Source organism: Thamnophis elegans, chromosome 5, assembly GCF_009769535.1.
Source record: "Thamnophis elegans isolate rThaEle1 chromosome 5, rThaEle1.pri, whole genome shotgun sequence".
Lineage (NCBI taxonomy): Eukaryota > Metazoa > Chordata > Lepidosauria > Squamata > Colubridae > Thamnophis > Thamnophis elegans.
In genome coordinates this window covers 24,670,806-24,695,192 of record NC_045545.1, presented here as the reverse complement: position 1 = coordinate 24,695,192, position 24,387 = coordinate 24,670,806, and positions in this window count along the sequence as shown.

The following is a 24,387-nucleotide window of genomic DNA, read 5'->3' as shown; positions in this document are numbered from 1 at the left end:
TACAACTATACCATTCTTCTTTTCCATAGCAGAAGCTGCAAAATGTTGACCAAGTTTTGAGTTGATCAAATATTTTTGATCAGTTGACTTGATATGAGTTTCTTGCAAACAAATTACATCGTTCTTAAACTGTTTGAGATAATGAAATATTTTCTTCCTCTTCTGTGGAGAATTCAGTCCGTTGACATTCCATGTTAAAATCTTAGTTGTCATCTTTGGTTGGTTGAAGCATTTTTAGAGCTTCCTGCACGGCCTGTTTAACCTTAGGTCTAGCTCCTCCCACTGCTTCCAGATTTGTTATTGTAGTTCCTTGATCGATGGCCGATGATTGTTGATGCTGTTGCTTTTTAGCTTGTTTCTCCATACGTCTAGTAGTCATGCAGCTAGGTCTTGGTTCCATAGCACCTTGCACTTCTAGAGAAGAGAGATGCTCCATCTTGTCTGGTGGTTGTGTAGTTTGCTGTCTATCCTGTCCTTCTTGTGGCCTTTCTCTAGGTCCAGATGGTGCAGGGTGTCCGGCCTTCAATATATTATAATAAAAATCTCGGGCTTTCCATACAGAGTTGAGGCGGTACCTTTGCTTATCAAATGTAAATATGATGCCAAATGGCGCATCCCATCTATACTGTATCTGACGATTTCTAAGTTCTTCAACCAAAAAAGCGTAGTCTCTCCTGGCTCTTAACATTTGAGGTGGTATCTCTTTCAAAACAGCCAGGTCTTGACCGCCAATTTGAAGCTTAGTGTTATAAGACGCTTGCAGTACCATATTTCTAAGCTCTCTTGTAGTAAAATATATAACGATGTCTCGAGGAAGCTGCTTCTGCTTTGCCAGCCAGGAGTTAACGCGGTAAGCTTTGTCAATTTGCCAGTCTTGGTTGGTCCCTGGTCTTCCCATCAGGCGATCGATAGGATCTGTTTCAGGTTCTCCTGTTTCTCCTCACGCAGCCCCCTTACTCTTAATGCGAACTCCATTTGTCGGTACTGTATCATAATAATTTCTTTTTCAGCATTTTCCACTTTTTGTTCCACCACCTCTGTTTTCAATGTCAAGTTAGCATTGGCATCATTAAGAACCTCTAGAGTATCTTCCATTCCAGAAATATGTTCTGTTAAAACAGTTACAAGACTCAGCATGTCGTCTCTAATTTTATCAACCTTAGCGTCAAATTTCTCATACAGCTCCTGTTTAAGTCCTTTTATTTCACTTTTAATTTCTTCTTTCATTTCTTTTATTTCCTCTTTTCTCTCCTCTCTATTATCTCTAAACTTATCTTCCATTTTAATTGTCTGTGCATTAAGAGCCTCGCTTAGATTACTCAGGAAAAATTCTTTCGTTAACACATCCCCAGCAGGGGGCGTAGGAAGCGGAGGCTGCAGCTTTGTGCCAGGCACTGAAGATGTGCCCCTGGAAGTAGAGGGTGACGACTTCAAGTTAATATTTGGTTTTGAGGCCATTTCAAAATTTATCTGCCTGCAGTTAGTAGAACTCTATTGCCTGAATATGCAGCTTTAAGTAAAGAGGCTTTTATTTTGAAGTTTAAGGCTTGGCAAAACTTTCAGTGAGTAAACATTGTAACAAGACCGTTCAGCAGATTCATCACCATTTAACCTCCAAATAAGCAAAGTTAATGAAGGAGTAAAATTCTTCTATTGTGAAACCAAAACATATGATAAGCAATCTCTTTTGTTTTGAATTCTTGTGAGGATTAGCAAAAAGTGTTCGTTATTACCAGAGAAACCAGCCTGCTCGGCGCCATTTTAAAAGCCTCTAAGTAAATAATTTTTCGGAGGAGAAAAAGAAAAGAAGCTAAAATGTTGATAAACAATTATTGTCCACGCAGTAAACGGATTCAGCTCGTGATAAGATTAAATCAAACAAAACTTTGAGCAGAGTGGGGGAGACTTACTTTGTCCCTGCACAAGGCAGTTTGAAGTTCCCAGCACGGACAGCTGTTCTGCCTTGGGCTAGCCCCCCTTTCCTTGCAAGCACAAAAGCTGCAAAAATCGAAGAGCATTTGCCAGCAAAACAGTTTCTTCTTTCCTTCTTGCCTGAAGGATAAGAAAACCTGATAAGACGTCAGATGGAAGATCCTCTAAACAGGTACGTAGCCAGGAATTCGGAGGCAGCTGATTTTTTGCTGCCTCCACCAGCAAGCTCCTCCCAGGAAGCCCCTCGGAGTGTCATTTTGACTGCTCCGAAGGCTTCAGAAAGCCTCCTGAAGGTCCCTGAAGCCCCCGGAGCGCTCAAAATGACCCTCCGAGCAAACCGGAAGTGACTTCCGGTTTGCTCAGATGGTCGTTTTGACTGCTCTGAAGGCTTCAGGGAAGCTTCCTGAAGGTCCATGAAGCCTTCGGAGCACTCACAATGACCCTCCAAGCAAACTTGCTCGGAGGGTCGTTTTGACCGCTCCGAAGGCTTCAGGGAAGCCTCCCAAAGGTCCTATAAAGCCTCTGGAGGCTGGGGAGGGAGAAAAAAACCATGCAAAAAATGGGGGGGGTCGCGCCTGTAGTGCGCACTGGGGGATCGCACATTGCATTATGGGTGAGGCACACTCGCACACAACCCCCCTGTGCTCCCCCCACTTATGGCACGCGAGCCAAAAAAGGTTCGCCATCGCTGTTATAAACAATCATGTATAACTCACTTTACACATTACCCTCAATACAATAACTATTTATTTCTGTCTATATCTATCTATCTATCTATCTATCTATCTATCTATCTATCTATCTATCTATCTATCTATCTATCTTTTTTTGTCCTGCCTATTTACTATTTACCGTTTTTTAGTAACTTCAGGCAGCAAACATACATAATTCTTTTCCTCCCCTACTTTTCTCAAAAGAACCTTGTGATGTGGTTTGGGCTGAGAGTAACTGGCCCAAAGTCACCCAGCCAGCTTTCATGCCTAAGGTGGGACTACAGGAGCTCATAACCTTCTGGTTTCTAGGTCAGCATATTATTTAGCTTGGTTTTAGAATCCAGCCATCTATATTCCTGTAGCCTTTGCAAATTTGACTGAATACCAATACTAAAAAATTCTGTTTGAAATTCTCCCAAAGGTGTTAATGGCTTTCACCCCAGTTCTCTAGCCTTCTGATATCAACTTGAAATGATAAATAGCCCACTGTGTAAAATTTATCATTTCATGAAGGTTGGGATTAGGCCAGAAATAAATACACTAAGAAATACAAATTTAATTCATATATTAAAGCTATTATAGAACTTTGCAACTTTATAAAATGAAATTTCATGTGAAATCAGCCAACCCTCTCCTTCAGTAACATTTTAAAACCTTCTTTTTAATGAGAAGGATGAGCTTTCTTTCTTCCACATAGCTCCTGAAATGGGAGTTTCATTTTGACTTTTATTCATCAGAGGAAATGAGTTTCTATGGCTTAAAGAAACTTCTCCAAAATTACTCTTAAAACCTGCAGTTTCTAAAACAGTGGTAGGCTTTAAGCTGCTTTTGGTGCTTCCTCAACCAACACAGCCCACTATAGATAATGGTCACACCATCTTGACTTTTTCTCCAGACTCTGCTTGTAAATCCTTTTCCTTATTCTTGCCATGTTTTCCATGCTGCAGCCTTGTTGCCAGCTTCTATCCCTCCATTGTAGTTTCTTCTGCAGAGCAAAAGCTAGATCAGATGACCAAAATTTTGCACAAAAACCTTTTCTCCTCCAACTATTCTTACTCTTCTTTTGAAAGACGGAGAAAAAGAGCTCTCAGATTTCACACAAGACTCCAGAATTTCAATAGAATAGAATATTTTCAGACATTTCATTACCAACTAGGTGTCATCATCAGTGCAGGATGATGCTACCTTGTTGGCTGATGAAACATCTCCAAGACAACAACCAATCTTAGACAGCACCAAGAACTCACATGTTCCATTTTCATTCAGCACACTTTTGTATCAAACTAGTAAACGTACTTAGAAAGGACTTGCTTGGAAAGCACTTTCTATCACTCACTTCTATCCATTTTTGAGGACTGAAGACTGCAGATCTAAGCTTGAGGTTGCAAAAACACCACAAAAATGTTGGATTAGGGAATGTTTTTCTAGTTTGATCACCGAGCTGTAATGCTGGGATTGTCAATGTAGCTAGAAAAACAGCATATAGTAATGACATCAGAAATAAGAAAGTATTTCTTAGTCATAAAATGTAAGTTGATTCAAGCAGAAAGGAGGAACACATCTGGCAGAAATCAAAGTGATGGTTCATAGGAAGCTGAGAAGCCAATCAAGGAATGAAAGCTGACCCAGAGATTCAGCTATTAAGGAATCATCTGACATGACTGAAGAGATTTGTGGGGCAGATGAACAGCTGACAGGACATGGACTCTCCAGGCCTTCCAAAAAGCCGTTAAAACCTGGCTGTGGGTCTGGGGTCGATGAATTCCCTTCCCCTCTCGAATTGTGTGGCTGTTGGTTGTTTTACATGCCCTGTATTTTTTGTGTAGTTTTTGTGTTTCCCTTCCCCTCCTTGGGTTTGTGCGCCGTCCTGAGTCCCGCTGGGAATAGAGCGGCATATAAATAAAATGAAACTCGAAACTCGAACTCGACTATTACAACCAAGTGCTGGAAAACATATCAGGTTTCATTTATCCAGGGATGAAATAAACTGTCAGGAGGATTTATACATTACAAATACAAATATAGTGCTCCCACTTTCTACTTTACTCCCATGTTTTGTTCTGTGAAAGAAAAATAAAATACATGAAATTAAATGTTAAAATATTAACAAGAATTGTGACTTCACCCTCAGGGTTAAAAACGAATATTCTACCTGCAATGGTCTCTAAAACCTCTGATCTCAAAGTTCCTTAAGGCAAGTAAAAATAAACAACTGAGTCTTTCAATCAAAGGGACAATGAACTATAATGATATTTGTAGACCCAAACTTTCCTGTACTGCCAACGAAATTTACACATTTCAGAATCCATTTGGGAGAATCAAAATGCTTGTGGTTTTCAGACAGCTTGGGAACCAATAGGAGGTGTCAATGAGCACTGTTAAAAGTTACATTTGCCAGTCTCTCAATAATAAATATTCTAAAGTGGTACATCTGAGCATAAATGCAACTCAGAAGATATGCAACTTTTCAAAGGTGCCAAGAGAAAACTAAAGACATCCTTTTTCCACCTGGAACTCTGTTGGATATGTACTGTATGAAGCCAAAACATCTACAGAAAAGAAAATTAGGCAAAGTTTGGTAGACATTTAGCCCTGGTGGTGCAGTAGCAGAATGCAGAATTGCAGGCAAACTCTGGCCACAGTCTGGAGTTAAATCCTGATGAGACTCAAGGTTGACTCAACCTTCCATCTTTCTGACATTGGTAAAATGAGAACCCAGATTGTTGAACGCAATATGCTGCCTCTGTAAACTATCCAGAGATTACTGTAAAGCACTATAAAGTGGTATGTAAGTCTAAGTACTATTACTATATTTTCATTTTTCATTTGTTTTCAGTTGTGAAGAAAGACACAAGTAGGGGACGTATAAGAAATCCCAAAATATTGTGCTCAATTCTGAATAGAATAAATCAGGTTGAACATGCCAATAAGGAGGAGATGAATTGGGGCCTCTCTCTCTCTCCCCTCCCTTCCTCCCTCCCTCCCCCTCCCTCCTTCCCTCTCTCTCTCCCTGTCTTGTAGAGATTACCCATCTCCTTCATAGAGTGGGTGATGTACAAATAAACATAAAATATTAAAAGGATATATAATATAATAAAAAGTTAAAAGCAAGAATAAATAAATTAAAATTCAGAATTATAAACAGCAGGGAAACCAGCCTTATGGTTGCGTCATTTTCTGTGGGCCCCAAGCAAGTCAGTAGAGACGGGTTCTTAAGCATTTCCAAAAGGCTAGAGAGAAGGTAGCTCTATTGTAGACACCGTTTTGTGGGGAAATGGAATTGGCTAACCCATTCAAAGTTTGGGGTTCTGCTATCCCCTTGAAAATGCAGTAAATGACACACAGATCAATCCTTGCTTATATTGTTTTTGCTAAAGAGGGAACAACACATTCTCTTCTATTGTAACATCTAAAAGGACAGGCAGTGGGTGTTTACTATTGTATGTAAAACACCCACACATACCCATGAGAGACATGCTTCTATTGCTCAAGGAATTCAGACACCCCACAAACCTAATGAGTATTAATGACAACCTGAAGGAGATGCTTGGTTTTTAGTGGCATGAAGAATGCTTAGATCATGCTAATAGTAAAGTCTGATTCCTGGAAGGCTTTCATGTTGATCTGAGATTCTAGTTTCCATGGAAACCTTTGGTGTTTCAAGGGATGCTGCTAAATTGCATCGCAATTTTCACTAGTCTCTTACTGAAAGAAAAACCTTGGTGGAAGGTTTTTAGGTGACCAGTCTTTATAATGGAAAAAGAGCCTGTTCTTACTTGCCTTTTCAGTTCAGAACTCTGGTACACACTCTGTAAGACAAAAGATGTATAGCTTCATTAATCATATGTAACTGATACTGTTGATGTTTAAATAGATGCTCTTACAACCACAGTAATCCTGGAAAACACAATTGCTCTGAAGAAAATAACAAGAACGGATAACGGTAAGGGAACTAGGAAATGAAAGAAGAAAATGTAGTCAATGGCTCCTTAAAGCTTCTGGGCCAAGAAAGCTTCCATAAAGCTCTTCACTTTTGGTTGTGAACTTTAGAAGAACAAGTCCTGAAATTTATGACAACACTCCTTAAGAGACATGGCACTTTTTCTCCATGAAAGATCCCTTAATCCTGAAAGTCCTACAAACGTTGGGAAATGGCTTTGGTGTTTCCATCACAAACATCACATTTGAAATCTCTGGAACAGGAGTATCAAACTCATGTCATCATGGTGGCATCAAGTGACATATTGGGACTTTCTCCCCTTTGCTAAACCGGGTGTGGGCGTGGACAATGTTGACCCAAGGGCCAGGAGTTTGACAGCCCTGCTCTGGAGGGAAAGAGGTCCTGGGCTGTACTCCCAGAGAGTGTAGGCTGGTATGAATTATGAATTAATCACTGATGCAGCAGTTCGTGAAGCTCTATATAATAAAGCAAGATAATATAGGATGGGCTAGTACAGAAACGCTGTGGTCTGTAATATTGGCTGAGCTACAGAGAAGTTGAATTAGCTGAGCTGAGATGGCACAATAGTTAGAGAGCAGTACTGCAGGCTACTTCAGCTGACTGCTAGCTGCAGTTCAGCAGTTCAAATCTCACTGGCTCAAGGTTGACTCAGCCTTCCATTCTTCCGAGGTGGGTAAAATGAGGACCCAGATTGGTGGGAGCAATATGCTGACTCTGTAAACCACTTAGAGAGGGCTGTAAAGCATTATGAAGTGGTATATGTCTAAGTGCTATTGCTAATTAGGATAGCTCACAGTGTTCAAGACATTTGTTTAAAAAATAACCTGAAGGAAAGAATGAGTTATGGAGTGCAAGTGATAATGGCTTTGGGTATATCTAGGATGAGGTTGAATAAGTCACAATACATCGTGTGGCTCTCTTTTTCACTCTTGGCTTCTTTGTTGATTTAAGACCAGCTAGCAACACCTTTCAAAAGAATTATGGTCCCAAGAATTATCAGCCAGAACATCTTGGAAGAAAAGAAGCAATAAGGAAATGAATGCGGATACAGGTCTTTCTCCAGAATGTACCCGAGGTCCAGATTCACAAATTTAGTTGATTTGTTGACTAAGTTGGTCTTCTGAAATTCTTGATCTTCACAGATTCCAAGTTCTCATGCTTTGCATAGGACAACTCCCATTCACTGATCTGCAATAGACAACAAAACTGTTGGTTATATTTGATCACTTTCAACACCTTACCTTATTCCCTACTTTCCTTCCTGTTTCCCGTCTCCTATTTAGATCTAATACTCCTATCATAGCATTTGGATTGTGATTCACAAATGCTTGTGTAATATAAAATGTGCTAGTCTTAAAGTGGCACAATCAGAAAAAGTGGCAGCTCCTAGTCAACCTGGGTGGGTGGCTATCCGGAAATATCAGAAGTGCATAACAAGATTTGGAAATTAAAAATACATCTGGAACAAGGTAGCAGCAAATCTGTACCATATTGTTGCCAGTCTGCAAAGAAATTGATATGTAGCTCATGTAGTCACTGAGCTGGGCTTGAGACAGATGTTATGTACTTACTTAAGGTGCCACACAATTCTTTTTGTTTTGCTTTTTTTATGAATTAAACGAAATAAATCAAAAACCTTCCCGTGATGCTGACTGCTTCATGCAGACTTCCAGAACAATCAGATTTATTAGACAAGGAAAATGCATCCACAGAAGCAACATCATGGCAAAGCTTCTGAGTAATAGCAAGGGTATTATTTCTGTAACACTTTTCAATGCAAAGCACTCCAGGCTGATGGGATGCTGAAATCTTCACAACATATTGTTGTATCGGTACAGGTTGCACATCTCATTGGAGTGTGTGGGGAGGAATAAACCAGTATTCACAGAATTATGGAAGATCGGTTTGAGCACTTGGAGAACATCTAGTCTAACCCCCAACCATGGAGTAATCCATTATTATAGCAGTCATTAAATGTGAAGTTTGAATTCATAGAAAACAACAGATAATCAGCTGGGTCCATGATTCTTTTTTCACCCAGCATAGCAATCGCTTCATGATTCCATCAGTATTCTGAGTCTGAAGTTCCTAATCCTAGCATTATGGTGTAAGGTCAGAAGGGCTACAATTAAACTGAGAACAAATGCTCCATAACAGTGTAGAAGAAACCAGGGCAAAAATGGAGGCATAATTAAAAATTAGACGCTAGGGTTCTGAAAAGAAGATTAAGGCATTAAACCGAGTCAAAAGCTCCAGGAGCTACAAAGCAACATTTAATTTTCTTTCTTAGCTAGAATGCCAGGGGGCCTTCATGCATTCAATAATGTTCCAGTGGTTTAAATTTCACTCCGCATAGAAATGATGTTGAGTCCAACATTATTAGTCTGTCAGGTAAAATATCAATATTTACCATTATACCATAAAAGGCTGTCAAATAAAATATTAATATTTATTACTACTAATTTGCAACATTAAAAGTCATTTGTAGGGCTGTGACCTCATGTACAAAAGTCCATAAACATCCAAATTTGAAAGATCTTCAAGTCACATTAGCAAGCAAGTAGACCACGCTGAGAAGGTGTTCTGTAATTCTAATACAAAAATACACAAAACCAATACCATTCAAGAAAGAATTTTCAAAGCTATAGTGTACAAATGAAATAAGAAACAAATCAATTGGAAGAAATGTGCAGTTTCTTGGCCAGCACTGAGAAGGACTTCTTTTGCTTGCCAAACCAGTTTTAAACGCTTCCATCCAAGAAAGACCTCTGAAATAGATCTTAACATATGGTGGATTTCTTTAGTACGTCTGAAGGCATTGCTTCAAGAAGTAAAATATATCTGTGTGTCAATATTTTTATTCCATAATATGTATGTTAACCATACATAGTTAGTTTAAGGCAAGAGGATGGCAACAAATACAAGTACTAGACCAATTCCATCCTTTCTCAGATTATGTCCTCATTATCTGAAGCTTTATTTAGCATTTAGCTAAACATTAATCTCATACTATTGCCACAGATCACCATTGTGCACTGTTAACAGTTAAATATGATGATGGAGGAGGAGGAGGAGGAGGAGGAGGAGACAAACTGGGATGCAAAACTCCAAATTATCACATTATGGAAGCAAGAATTTCAGGTGACCACAAGATGTTCTCTGTTGTGGTCACCTGAACTTTTAATCTCTGGCCACCAGGCTAAACAAAGCTTGTCTACCAAACTGCCCTAGTTGCCTTGCCTTGCTACTCAGCCTAAGCATGAATGCTCTCCAGCTTGTGAACGATGGAAATCATCTTTGAGCCTCAAGGGCAGCTAGCACTCTCTCTTGCCAAAAAACAGCCTCTGCTTGGTGAAAGGACATCAAGTGTTCTGCTGCTCCTGGAGGGACCTGATTAATCTCACATTAATCAGAGCTGCTTATCCAACTTTAGTGTTAATGTGCTTCACTCACAGGAGTCCAGACAACTCTCAATTAATCACTCTCCAAACTGATGGAGGAGGTTGCACTTAGATCTAAGTTGTTTCTCTCTTCTCTGATGATGTTACATGACTATGCACAAATTAAAACCACAACACTGAATACTACCTAGTAGGGATTCTTAAACATTTGGGTACCACAAACCCATAAAATGATAGGTGGGTTTGTGTTATTTCCCCATTCATTAAACTCATGATTTCATTGGGCTTACAGTTGGGTGAGTAATAAATATATACATTTATTTTGAATATGAAACATTTCATTTAAATATTACAATGGTTTTCATGCTTTGCAGTCCCATAAATGTATGCAGAAGCTTGTGTAGACAAAACAAGAACCAATTTCTTGTAGGGATTTTTGAGTGGCCTCATATACTATTTGGTTACTAAAAATACTGGATTTTGTTTGTAATTTACCCATCACCACCCCAAATGAAATTCTGACTACTCACACTTTAAGACCTCAGCCAAAGTATTATCCTGCTCATAAACTTCTACCCTTCAATTTTATGTTTATTATAACATTTGTTGTTATATTTGTAAGCCGCCCAGAGTCAATTAGGTGAGATGGGCAGTATAGAAGTATCATGAATAAATAGATACGATTCTACCTATGCTATCTTTATTCCTTATGTTAGTTCATGGGCAAGATTTCTTTTTATAAATGTTGGCTAAGACAAGCAATGATAGACATAATATTGGTGTGATAGGGTCAGTTAAAAGGAGGGAAATCCTAAACATATAAATTAGGCCTATGACATTGGGACATGGTTTAATAAAGAGAAGAGTGTGGCTATGCTCATGTAAGATCTGAAGCATTCCAAATTGTTTATATATATCAATGACTCACACATATTATCAATGTCTCAGCAGGTGGCAGTATATGGCCAACCATGACGAGGCTAAGAAGGATCAGGCCTGGATAGTGTTTAATGGGAGACCACCAGAGAACAGTAGAGGTACAGAGTAGACAGGGAAGCCAGAAAGCATCCTTGAAGAAGGAAACAATCACAACTTCCATATTTCTGTCAAGCAAACTCCAAGGATGGGTCCATAGGCATGTGAAGGCCTGAAGGAATCTTTACTTTATATATTACTAGTGGGAGCTACAATAAAATGTTACACCATGGAATTTTTCTTTTTAGAGTTCAAGAGAACTCTAATTATCTACCTACCTACCTACCTACCTACCCAGGATACTCTGGGCAGCTTACAATCATAAAAGATAAATATACATATATATTAAAAAAACAGAAATAACTTAAACAAGCCAAGCATTATGATCCAATTAAAGATAGGGAGGGGGCAGGATGGAGGAGGGAGGTGGCATCTGTTGCTAGTAAATCAACCACCTCTACTGTGATGTTCCCCCACTGGAGCCCTAAGCCAGCTGGCAGAACCAGGTCTTTGGCTCTTATGGAAGATCAGGAGCATTGCTGGGTTCCGGATCCCATCGCAACCGGTACGCTGCGACGGGGCCAGGTGTCCACCACATGCACGCACGCTGCACATGCATGCACTCCCACCGCCCTGCAACGCTCCAGCTGCTCAGTGGAGTGTTGCGCAGATGCCATACGCTGAGAGTGCATACGCAAATGGCCCAGTTGGCTCAAATACAGGTAAGGAATGCAGGTGGGCAGGTGGGGCCTCCAAAGCACCATTCTGGTATGGTGCCTGATGCTCCCAGCAGACATCTGTACACCTGTACTGGGGCATACCTGCCAGAATCTACCACTGATCAGGAGGGTAGCGGGCCAACCTCACTCCAGATGTTTCAGAGTACTAGTGCAATGGCAGAGAAGGCCCTTCTCCTGGACCCTGCCCACCAGAATAATCAGGCCAACAGGGCCTACAGTATGTCTTCTATGCCAGCATGAGTGTGCTGGCCAAACCCAGTGGGATGAGATACTCCTTCAAGCCATGAAGAGCTTTAAAAATAATTAACAGAACCCTGAATTACACCCTGAAGCAGAGTGACAGCCAGCGCAGCTTACAGAGCAAGGGTATTATTACGTGGACTACTACATTACCCTAACCCTAAGAACTTCCCACACTGCTGCACTCTACACCAGCTATACGTTTGGAATAAATATTATAAATGACAGCCAGTTTTCTCTAGTGCTTAAAATCCCAGGCTAGCAACCAGGAGACTGTTATTTCCAGTCTTGCCTTATGTATGAAGCTGGTGGAGTGCGACCTTGAACCAATCACTCTCTCTCAGCCCATCTCACCTCACATTATAGGGACAACAAGGGAAGGAAGAAGCAGTAGGGATGTTTGCCACCTTGAGTTATTTACAAAAAAACCTCTTAAAAATAAGTGAGTGGGGTTTTAAATGAATTGCTGTTAGGAGACTGAGCCTGTTAGAATTGATGTGCTTTCTTGAATGTTGCACTTTAAACATATGTTAATGAACAGTTCCCAGAGTTCAGACACATGATTTAGTGTGAATTGATATTTTACCACGCTACTTCCATTTCACAAACTAGCTGGAAAGTTTTCTACTGGAAAGGAATCAGGACTATGTGATAGCTGTGGTGATCTACTAGTTTTGAAATTTGTAAAGCCTTCATGGGATTTAAGTATTTGCTTCAGAAATGATGGTCTCCTAATAACATTTAACAATACATTGAAAAATAGATCAGATGGAATTCAGTGGATAACAGAGGCTTCCATGTGAAGTGAGTGATAAGTAGACTGTTTTTCTTCTAGCTGAAGTATTAGACTTTGAAAAACAGTGTAAAATTTCTCTGTCATCTCTTTCTATTTAATTGAAAATCCATTTCAGCCATTGAGAGGTGCTTCAATTATTCTATTCCAAATGACACTTTACAATTACCAGTAGGTTTCTAAGAAAGGCATACTTTTGTGCACTTACCATAAAATTATGTCAGATTGAAATCTCTTTGAATATTAGTAGCTCGGGCTGGTAGGTGTGAGATTTGAGCTTGGTGATTTGGATGCAAACGTTTCGTCCCCATTTGAGGAGACATCTTCAGTGTGCTTTGGACTGTGAAGCACTGGCCTTTAAATACTTTTCTGAGTCCTGGTCTGACTGAGGCCAGAACGCAGGCCAGGACTTAGAAAGGTATTTAAAGGCCAGTGCTCCCCCAGACAAACAGAATTCAAAGCGCACTGAAGATGTCTCTTCGAATGGAGATGAAATGTTTGCAACCAAATCACCAAGCTCAGAGTTCCAACCAACAACATAATTATGTCAGATTCACATATACTTTTCTTTATTGAGCTTTAATACCAAGGATTACATTTGGGGCATATGATCTTGAAAACTGAGACAGAGAGCCTTCAGGGTTTTTTCTTAGTTAGTTAATTAAGACAGGGATTCTTTGAAAGAGAGAACTACCACTAGACAACCAAAATTACACTTTTCTGTCTCTCTTTGCTGCCATCTACCTAGTGGACTCCCACCGCTTTGCAGACCAAATATTGATGTCTTCATTCAGAGAATCTTATCAGCACATTCCTATTTTCCCGTACAGAAATAAATTAGATTTCTTCATCTTTGTTTTAGGCAAAGGTGGTATTCAGCAGGCTCTGACCAGGTCTGGAGAACCATAAATATCATCTCAGATTTGCCCCGGCCTCATCTATTCTCTGCCTCCTGAGTCCCAGCTGATTGGGTGGGAATGGGGATTTTGCAGTAACCTTCCCCTGGAGTGGAGAGGAAATGGAGCTTTTACAGTATCCTTCCCCTGCCATGCCCACCAAGCCATGCCACACCACCAAGGCACCGGTAGTAAAAAAATTTGAATCCCACCACTGGCTTTAGGGCAATATTCTTTACACCATGCTAAGTATTCCCCAAATTCTTTTTGACCTAGGAACATGCAATCCATATGTTGCAGGGAGATACAGTGAGATGCAGAGAGGAAGAATCTTGCTGAACTAAGTCCTTGGTGCTGTGGATTAGCAATCATATCAATAATAGTACAAATCGAATACTACAAATTAACTGTTCTTTTTCATTCTTCAGCTTTGCATGTATGCATCTCTGTCAGTGTCTGTACACACCAGGAAGACCAGAAATTAGACAGCAAGTTGGATTTCACATTCTGTAGGCATGAATGGTACAGCGGAAAGCAAAACTGAAGTCAGGCAAAGAACTGAAGCTGCTATGAAAAATGCCATATTTTGTCTCTGAAGTGATCTTTGAAGTGTGAAGAAATGAAACCTTTGTAGGTTGGGTTGGGTTTTTTTGCACTTTATGAAAGCGTTACTTAGAAAAATGCCAATTTGAAGTATGATATATGTTCATAGCTTTGATCCAAAAGCAAAATTTATACACATCATTGGGGCAATAGTCCAAGAATATAGATGAAAGAGAGAGAAAAACTAAACAGAAGATTAATTTCCCTTTCTGGATTGTTTAAAAAAAAACACCTTTAGGTTAAATCACCATTTTACAAACATAAAGACCAAGAAGATGCATTAAGTCTACTAAACATCTTTAACTGTAATTTGTTCTTTTCCTTCTTTAAAGAGTCATAGATTTAAGTTACCCAAGGAGTTTTGTTCTTTTTCTAAAAAGGACCAGCGCAAAAAAGGAATTTCTATAGCCAAAAGCAAATGTTAATTGGATTTTTACACTGCATCTGGTAGACAGGAGATCCTGTTGAGAGCATAAGAACATAAAATGAGAGGAGCTCAAACCACAATAGGTATTTTTGTTTGTTAGACAAATGCCTCTAGAATAGCCACAAAGAAGAAACGACACATAGCTTTCTCTTAGCTGGCGACAGGAAGTTTACACTGAGAGCAAAAATGAATTGTCCTCAAGAGACTTCATGAATTTATCTAAACTTTTTGTAGTATCCAGATTAGCGCCAACCATCAACCCTTGTGGCAATGAATCCACGATAAAAAGGAACTTCCTGTAAGGCCTGCAGCCCTCTTTTCTTTGGGATCTTTGGCCTGCCACACTTTCTATTATTCTACTATGCATTTTCTATTGTGGGAAAATGGGAGGGGCATTGTAAGGAGTGAGATGCTATGTAGCAGTAACAAAATTCTTTCTAGAAAGCCAAGGTCATCCTTTGTCTCTGCACCTGACCGGAACTGGATGGGTGGAACTGCCAGCATGGTAGTGGAAGATTGGACCATGTGATGGACTTGTGAGTGTGGGGACAAGATCTTGAATTTCAACTAGGTGGGGGAAACCAGGAAGCTTTCAGATTCCGGTTTTCCCAGATGTGCCAACATGGCTCTCTTAATAAATTGGAACTTTGAACAATACTTTGCCTTGGACTCTGATTTACTTTTGGATGCTATTTGGAATCCTGACACTTCCTTTCTAATTGTCTCAAAGGTGCTTTTTCAAAAGGCAACCAGATTGTTGTTTTTCCTTGAAGATGTTACATTTCTCATTCAAGAAGCTTCCTCACAACTGAAGAAGCTTTTTGAATGAGAAGCAAAAACATCTTCCGTTGCTATTTGAAAAAGCACTTTTGGGACAGCCATGACTTGGATGACTGAAAATCTCCATAGACTTTCTTTTCTTATTGTGACTATTCTGTAGAATGTTCTCCCAACAAGTCCCATCATCGTACTTCATTTCAATTTTTAAGTGGCAGCAAAATAAATTCTTGTTTAAGATATTGTGCGATATAAACTGTCATCAGAAGGAAACATACTAAGGAGGTCTCTCTCTCTCTCTCTCTCTCACACACACACACATATATGAAATAAGAGGATTGATTTTAAAATGAACATATTGAACTTGCACTGTTAATCATTGTTCTCTTTCACATTCTTGTTAATCCAAAGGGGTTTTTTTGGTCTTTTTCAGGCAATACTTTGAAATTGCGCTGGATTATTTAAAAACAAAAAGTCTTTAAGCTCAACACTTTTGAACAAAATTTGAATGATGAATAGTGAGAAAGATATAATGAAAAGAAAGAAATGATACAAAATCTGGGGAATTGAGAGCACAAACTTCAAAACAGTTTCACAATTTACCTCCTACAAGCAGGGTATATTTTCTGCTGCTCCAGAGACAGACTCAAAGCAATATATTTAAATTATGAGAAAGAAGGATCTGATTTAATACAAAGAAAAGTTTCTTCTTTTTGAGAATGAAAGAGATGGCTTTCTACTATGGAGCAACAAACCCAGATGGCCATTTATCCAGGATGCAAAAGGTTGGCCATCTTTTGACTGCTGGCAGTCTTCTATCGAGCTTGTATCAAGCAATCCTGTACAAGAGCCATATGCCTTGCACATTGCCTAAACTTTCAAGTGAACTGCCAAGAGTGGACTGAAATCTGATCAAAACTCCCCTAAGAATGGCGGGATTTCTTAAGCTCTTCTGCAAGCAGACTCAACCCTCATGCGATTTCTTGCAGATGCCAAGAAAAGACTGAGGCAATGTTGACATTTCTACATTTTCAGTTTAATTGGGGGGAGTTTATAGGCACCAGTTGGAACGAGAGTAGATAATCTGGTACTCACATCTGCTATTCTGCCAATCCCTTTTTGAGCCTGGTGTAGAGCTGATTTAAATTATGCTCATAAAATCTCAGATTGGCTTCCTGTAGCCTCTTCAAAATTCTTCCCTCATGCTTCTAAAAGCAACTCTTTTGAAAGAACATCCGTGCAGGCTTATGGGTTTCCAGCTGCCTACTGGACTGTTTTGTGAAAACAAGTCCAGGCCTGTCAATAATTGGCAGTGCTACAAGCAATTTCATTTCTTTTGAAATGAATTTGTTATTACTCCCCAGACATCAATCAGCTTGCTCATTCATTGCTGAAAAGCTCTACAGTAACTGACTTAAAGTATGAATGAAATGTCAGGTAGCAATTATTGCTGATTATGAATCTGGCCAAAAAAAAAAAGAGCCTTATATCAAAAATGCAACAACTGGGTGCTTAAATATTCAACCAGATGCACATTTGCTGAGATGTATGTTCAATGGGACTGATTACTAATAGGTGAACTTAAAATGGAAGGGTTGAAGTACAGTCCTATACATATTTATTCTGAACCAAAACTAGAATTTCAATGACCTGAATTTACTTAGAACTATGAGGATTTGTTTGAAACCTAGTCATTCTTTGAATTGATTTACCTGTATAATTCATATTTGAGGAACCAATGTATAGAACCTGTATGAAGAGATGAGTAGCCAATTTTTGATTATTTCATGACTAACATTTTGTGAAAGCACCTATGATATCCCAGGTGTTATTGGGATATAAAGCTATAAAGCTGCCTGTCCTGAGTTACAGCAATCAAAGCTGCTAAAGATCTTCATTTAGCTGAATAACACAATAGTTTGCAACTCAGAGGCTTAATTATTTTAACCTATTGAAAAAACAAAAGCAAAGGATCCTGTAGTACTTCTAAAGGTGGTTATAGTACAAACTTTCACAAATTCTGGGCTTTCTTTCATTCAGTCTTCAATGATATGCATATTCTTTAACATTAAAAAAAAATCAAATATTCTTAAGAATATCATTTTCAAGCTGCACTGATATGGTGCAGAGAAGGCCTTTGACAATTTGAACTGGATTTTTTTTGTTTTGTTTAGAGTTCTGAAATATATGAACCTTGGAGACAATGTTGGAGAAGGTTGATTTATATTTCTCAGAAAGCACAAAAAATCCACCTGGCATTATTTCCATTTCTCAATTTCACCCACATTTTTTTGAAGCTCGTCCTGTTGATCCAAGAATACTAAGAACACCATGGTCCATTGGTGCTTCCTGAAGCCAACCAATTGGAAGGTAGAAAGTCACCATGGAATCAAAGCCTCATCCTCTGGCTTAAGGTCGAATAGCCAAGTTCTCTTTGCTGGATTCCATACAGAAAAGGGATAATAAATGGTTTATTCTGCTGCTCTTCAGCTCATGAACTATTTTACCTCCTGGTACCCGTTACAAGCATAAGACTGAGTCTTGGACCATTTGTTTGGTTAGTTGGCAGCCCAATTAAATAGTGGCTAAAGGCAGCTTCCTAGTTGCAATGTATGACATTGAAAGTTGGATGATAAGAAAGGCTGAGCGCCAAAGAATTAAGGCCTTTGAACTATGGTGCTGGAAAAGACTCCTGTGAGTCTCTTGGACTGCAAGGCAATCAAACCAGTCGGTCCTAGAGAAGATTAACCCTGACTCTCTTTAGAAGGCCAGATCCTGAAGATGAAACTCAAATACTCTGGCCATCTAATGAGAAGGAAGGACTCACTGGAGAAGAGCCTAATGCTGGGACAGATTGAGGACAAAAGAAGAAGGGAACGACAGAGAATGAGGTGGCTGGATGGAGTCACTGAAGCAGTCGGCATGAGCTTAAATGGACTCCAGATGATGGTAGAGGACAGGAGGAACATTGTCCAATGGACACAACTTCGCAACTAACACCACCAACAAAGGCACCTTCATTGTGAGTGGTACTGGCCTTACACTTTTAATGCCGGACAAGTTAAGGAAAATGAGCAATAGTGTCCCCTGGCTTCACTTTCTTTCCCACTAAGCATCAGCAGTAGCAGGGGTGTCAAACTGGCAGCCCATGGGCCAGATGTGTCACATGCAGGTCATGCCCACCCCAGCTCCTTGAAGGGAAAAACATTGCAAAACATCCCGTGATGGCAACGTAACACCACAGGTTTGACACCCGTGACCTATAGCATTGAAAAAAAAAACTTACCAATTGCTCTTTTAACCCTCAAGAGATTTCTCCTGCACCCTTGTCCCTATGCACCTGCCATCTATCCATTGTGTTAATTATGATTTGGATTTAATGTTCTTTCAAAAGAACACAAGACTCGGTCCAGTTCAGGAGTAGTTACTGATAGGGATAGTGGAGCAGAGGAGGCATTCTTCAACTGGGAATCTGTTAATTGCAATGTAGCAGAACACCTGGCCATTCACTGTTGCCAGTGGGGAGAGTGGAGTTAAAATCCTGGCAGGAATTTCTTTAGTTAACCTCACTTCCAGGTCAAATTGCTCAGTGTCTTCTCCACTGTGACCAGAAGCAATTTTATATCCAGTTGTTGCAAACTGGGTAACCTCTAGATTTACTTAGTGAAATTTCAGCCTCTATAGCAGTGTTTCTCAACCTTGGTCACTTGAAGATGTCTGGACTTCAACTCCCAGAATTCCCCAACCAGCAAATGCTGGCTGGGGAATTCTGGGAGTTGAAGTCCAGACATCTTCAAGTGGCCAAGGTTGAGAAACACTGCTCTATAGTCTTTGATTATGCTGGCCAAGTTAAAATTCATCACTTCTACAAGGTAGCAGATGAGGATGAGGATGGCTGTTCAGTGTGGGGTTTGACATTTCTTCATGGAAATATTTTAAACTGGAGATGACCAAGATTAAATTAAGTCTATCCTATAAAACAATTCAATGTTTTACCATCGAACGGTGGCTATTCTCTTTTTCTTTAACAAATGTTTGACCTGGTTTATGAAGAATATAATTTGTATTTACATTCTTTAAAGATGCTAAATTGGCTTTCAACACAATAGTTTCAAAATTAATTAGTATTAGTATTTGATAATAATTCGACCAATTATAAGAGAGATAAAGGAATTGGTTTTTTAAAATGAATGACCTTAATGACCACAATTTTTCAATGGGTAAACATGCTTTTTAGATACATTTTACTACAAATATGAAAAGGTATATGTGATTCTTCGTAGTACACTTTCATAATTTATACTATGCATTTTTACTGGTTGTTGACCTGGGCTACGCTACAATTGCATCTGCTTACTCCAGGCATTCATTATTTAGACAAATTCTGTTACTTGAATTTCACACGCTGAAACTGCTTGGCTATATCTGAATTGTTAATATCCTCCAAGGTGTGGATGTTTCAGAGAAATGATGATAAACTATCCCTCTCCTCTGCATATGATACAGATGAAGCTGTGAAAGAGAATGTATTATTCTTGAGAATGGATCTGAGTAACTCAGCTGATTGCCAGCATCAGGAATTGGTTATCTGTAAATACACCTCATGGCATTCTATGCAACACCATATCTAAAGGTTAATAGACAAACAAATTGCATTGTTCTGAAATAATGGACATTAAATGTGAAATAAAATGTCTGTCTTGCGCTTGGAGTTTTTAAATGACTATCAGTAGATACAATGCATTCCTAATTTATTCATTACAGAAATTATTTTATTTGCAATGCAGTGATAATAGTTGCCTAGTTTCTCCCATATTTGTACATATGTGCATGCTTTGTATAAATTATTGAGGAATAAATTTGTCTGTTAATGCAGGGTCTTCATGTGCTGCATTTTCCTTCATGACAGAAAATTGAGAGAGTAAAGGAAAGAATCGCCACACAGGAATGAACTGATAAAGTAGAGCTGATGATGAATTTTAATTTTCCAAATCTTGGTCTTCCATGTTAATTCTACTTTAAGTAGAGATTTCAAGGTGAATTCAATTGTGTCACAACATTTGCAATGTGAAACTAAACTCGACTCAAGTGAGCCTTCGGCCAAATGTTGACTGTTAAACAAGTCTTACTCTGAATACATTTGAGAAAGTATCAAACCACAATCCAATTATAGAGATACAAAAATGAATACATTTCAAGCAGCAGCTCTTTGGTAAGTTATATTTGTTTCTGATGGGAAAGCAGAAGAAAAGCTCCAGGGAGGCCCCTAGGAACATCCCAGGAACACCTCAAAGTCACAGTTCTTGGTAGGGAACAACAACAGGAAAGTAAAGTAAGACCATAATTTTATAATACTTCCCCAGGTTCCGCTAGAGATGAATACTCTAGTAGAAGGACCTGCTTGTTTACCTCTACAGTTTGTATGACACCTCAGTACAGCTCTGAGTAATGTCTATTTCACAAATTCAGTAAACAGATGAAAAATAATAAGGCAACAGATAGATCCTGTAGAACAAGGGTGTCAAACTCAATTTCATTGAGGGCCGCATCAGGGGTTTGTTTGACCTTGGGGGGCTGGGATGTGCATTGCCAGGGTAGGTGTGGCCAGCTCAACATCACTTGTATCAGGAGTGCCTGTGGTGGTCTGAGTTCTCTGTCAGCAAAAACAGGCTCCTGAATTCCATTTTCAGCTGTGACACCTCCTGGAACCCTCTGCCAGCAAAAATGGAGCTTGCAAGGGCTGTCCGTGGCCCTCCTGAGCTCTGTTTTGTCTTGCAAAAGCACTGCAGGCCAGTCCTTCACTGTTTCCAGGGTGACTCCGCGGGCCAGATCTGAGCACCCTGTGGGCTGGATTCCCAGACCTTGAGTTTGAAACCACGGATGTAGAATCAAGATAGTTGTGCTCACCATCTCTTGGTTCCACCATAGTCATTGACAAAAACACTCAAAGCCATCTTAGTCTCATATCCTGGGTTGAAACCTAATTGAAGAGGCTCCAAATAATCTACTTTGTCCAGCATTCTCTTCAACTGCAGAGTTTTCCAACAAGATTCCAATAAGGAAGGGAGGCTGGAGACCATCCAGTATTTATTTTAAATAGATGAGTTGAGTGTCTATGGAAATTCTCAGTCATCCAGGTCATGGTTGTTCCAAAGATGCTTTTCCAAGAGGCAACTGTTCTTTCTGGCTTTTCTTTGAAGATGGTTTGCTTCTCATCCAAGAAGCTTCTTGGAAAAAATCCTCCAAGGAAATCCTTCCTAATGCAATTCCACCCCCTTCCCCCTTGCAAGAAACACACTGTGACTTCAGTGGTGGGTTTCAAAAATTGTTCGAACCTACTCTGTAGGTGTGGCCTCCTTTGTGGGAGTGGCTTTCCACCCATGTGACCGGATGGGCGTGGCCTGCCACCTATGTGACGGGCTATGAAAATGCCGACCACATTTGTCAGAACCACCTTAAATTACCTCACACACAGCACTGGCATGCATAAGAATATGATGTAAACTTGTTTTTTAAAAGGCATCTTTGGTTTGCATTAAAACAACTTCACACGAAATGTTCTGATTGCACCACAAATGCAGTAGTCACCCTTACCTTTCACAGAGGCACTGAGTTTTATAAATATGAGCATGATAGTGTAGAATAATCATATCCAATCCAGTTTTTCTGGAAAGATTGATAACTAAATAAGACTTGGAAGCAGATGGCTTTTGATTATGATCATTTAATGCATGATAAAAAACTAAGAAACTGTCTAGTCCAGCACTCTGTTCTTATATTTTCTAATCAGATGCCTGTGGGAGATGCAAAAATTAAAGTAACAGATTCATACACTCAGAAGAAGACATGCTGCCAACAATATTAGAAATAATTTGTAGACCTCATTACTAGTAGCTATTAATAACATTATTCTTCATGTCTCTAAGCTGATTTAGACTCCAAGCCCAGGTACACCAGTTTAAAATAATCTAGCACCATAAATCTAAGGAGGTCCACTGGCAATCCAACTACAATGTTTGGCAGCTCACCATTATGCAGCAGAACATTTTGCCATCTGTTCTCTAGAGACCAACATCACAAATAAGAGTCTCCTATCTAGTTATCTTCAGAGGAAAGTTTGAAAGTCATATGAGGCTCCTGGATGACAATTGACACTCTCCTCCACCCTTCTCTTGAGTTTGTGACTAATGCCACCCTAAAAACCCGGATAGGCAGATTTACAAGCAGACATTCCTCCATCCATGCACAACGGGTATCAGTAATGCATGCCAGCCCAGTCCTCCTGTTCATGCTAAGATCATGGATGAAGAAGTTCTTATTGCAGGGCAACCTAGTCTTTAGCAGAACAAGCTTGAGCCCAAAAGTCCTGGAAAGTGGAATTGCTATAAGACACCAAGTATGATTTCTTCTGTTTCCCATCATATCTTCCTCTGCCCATCACTAATCAGATATTATTGTCTGCCTCCTTCTTCTCCAGTGAACCATCTCTCCAAAAAAGTACAGTATCACACCACCACCTCTGATACCAAAATGCTTATCCTTGGACTTGTCAGGAGAACAAAAGTAGTTCACTCCTAAAACAGGAATATTCATAAATTGAATCAACCAGTTTAAGCCATAAGATAAAAACTAAGAAAACACAGTTTCTTCAGCCACAAATTGATATTTAAATAGTGGATGATATAGCAAGATGGTGAACAATCACCTAAAAGGCCCCATCCTTGGAATTTATGTAGAGATGTAGGCAATACACAGACTACCTTGAAATTACTTAGAACCTGAAAGTATATATCATATATAGATTCTAAAAGTATAGTTCCTACTTGACTACATTTTCAATCAGATTACAACTCTGAGCAGGTGGCATTACAATAAACAATGAGGTCAATATATTTATTTAAGAATTAATACATTCAGCTCTATAAATTGATTTATAATAACCTTTTAAACACACACTTTCACATTTAAATTAAGAGTATGAATTTCTGTGCAGTCATACAAATATAATCCTGGCAGTACACACACACACACACACAGACAGACAGACAGACGGAGAGAGAGAGGGGGGGGGGGAGGGAGGGCTTACATAAACATACACATAGAGTTTTAAAAATCAATTATTTAAGGGTAGCCCAGTCTACTATGGTCACCTACATCTCTAATAAAAGTGTTGTACTCCAAAACACTAACAAGATACATATCTAATTCTTCAGGAATAGCCAAATCCACTGAGGAAGAATTGTGGGTTTGCCAAACCAAAACAATTCATCTCATCATAACTATCAATAGGTTGTTTTTTCCATGTTAATGTTTCCTTTGGATAGAAAGTCTAGGCATCTACTATTCCCCTGGGATTAGATAGCAGAAGCAAATAGTAGAGCAGTATGTTATCTGAATACTGGTATCATCAGGTAATTTAAAAATTTATAGTGCAAGCCTTAGGCACTTGAATGCTAAAGACCAAGAGAAATTTCTTAGCATCACTTTAAGCTTCCACAGCTCCTCCAGGAAAATACAGAATCCCCAAATCTCATCCTAAAGAAATTATTCCAAAAATAATATAGTCAAATATATCAAAATTTGCAGTAGTTCAGGAGACAGGCAGGAATGTACTGTTCCTGGTTATTTGTTCCCTGGAGAAATCATCTATCTGTTCCATAACATAGAACATGGACTTCTCAGCTTCCACTCTGAAAAAAAGTTGCATTTCAACCCCCACTCTCAATTGATTTTGAACATTACTTCATGTGATGTTCTTGATTTATAAGCAAGAATTGTAATCTTTAGCAGTTGTATCATGTGAACTCCTTGTTTTATTTCTTGTACTCATTCTTCCTAGACCTGTCATGAGACCACACTCCACCAAATGGATGTGCTATTCACAATAGACGAGCTGAGGGGGCGCAGTGGTTAGAGTGCAGTACTGCAG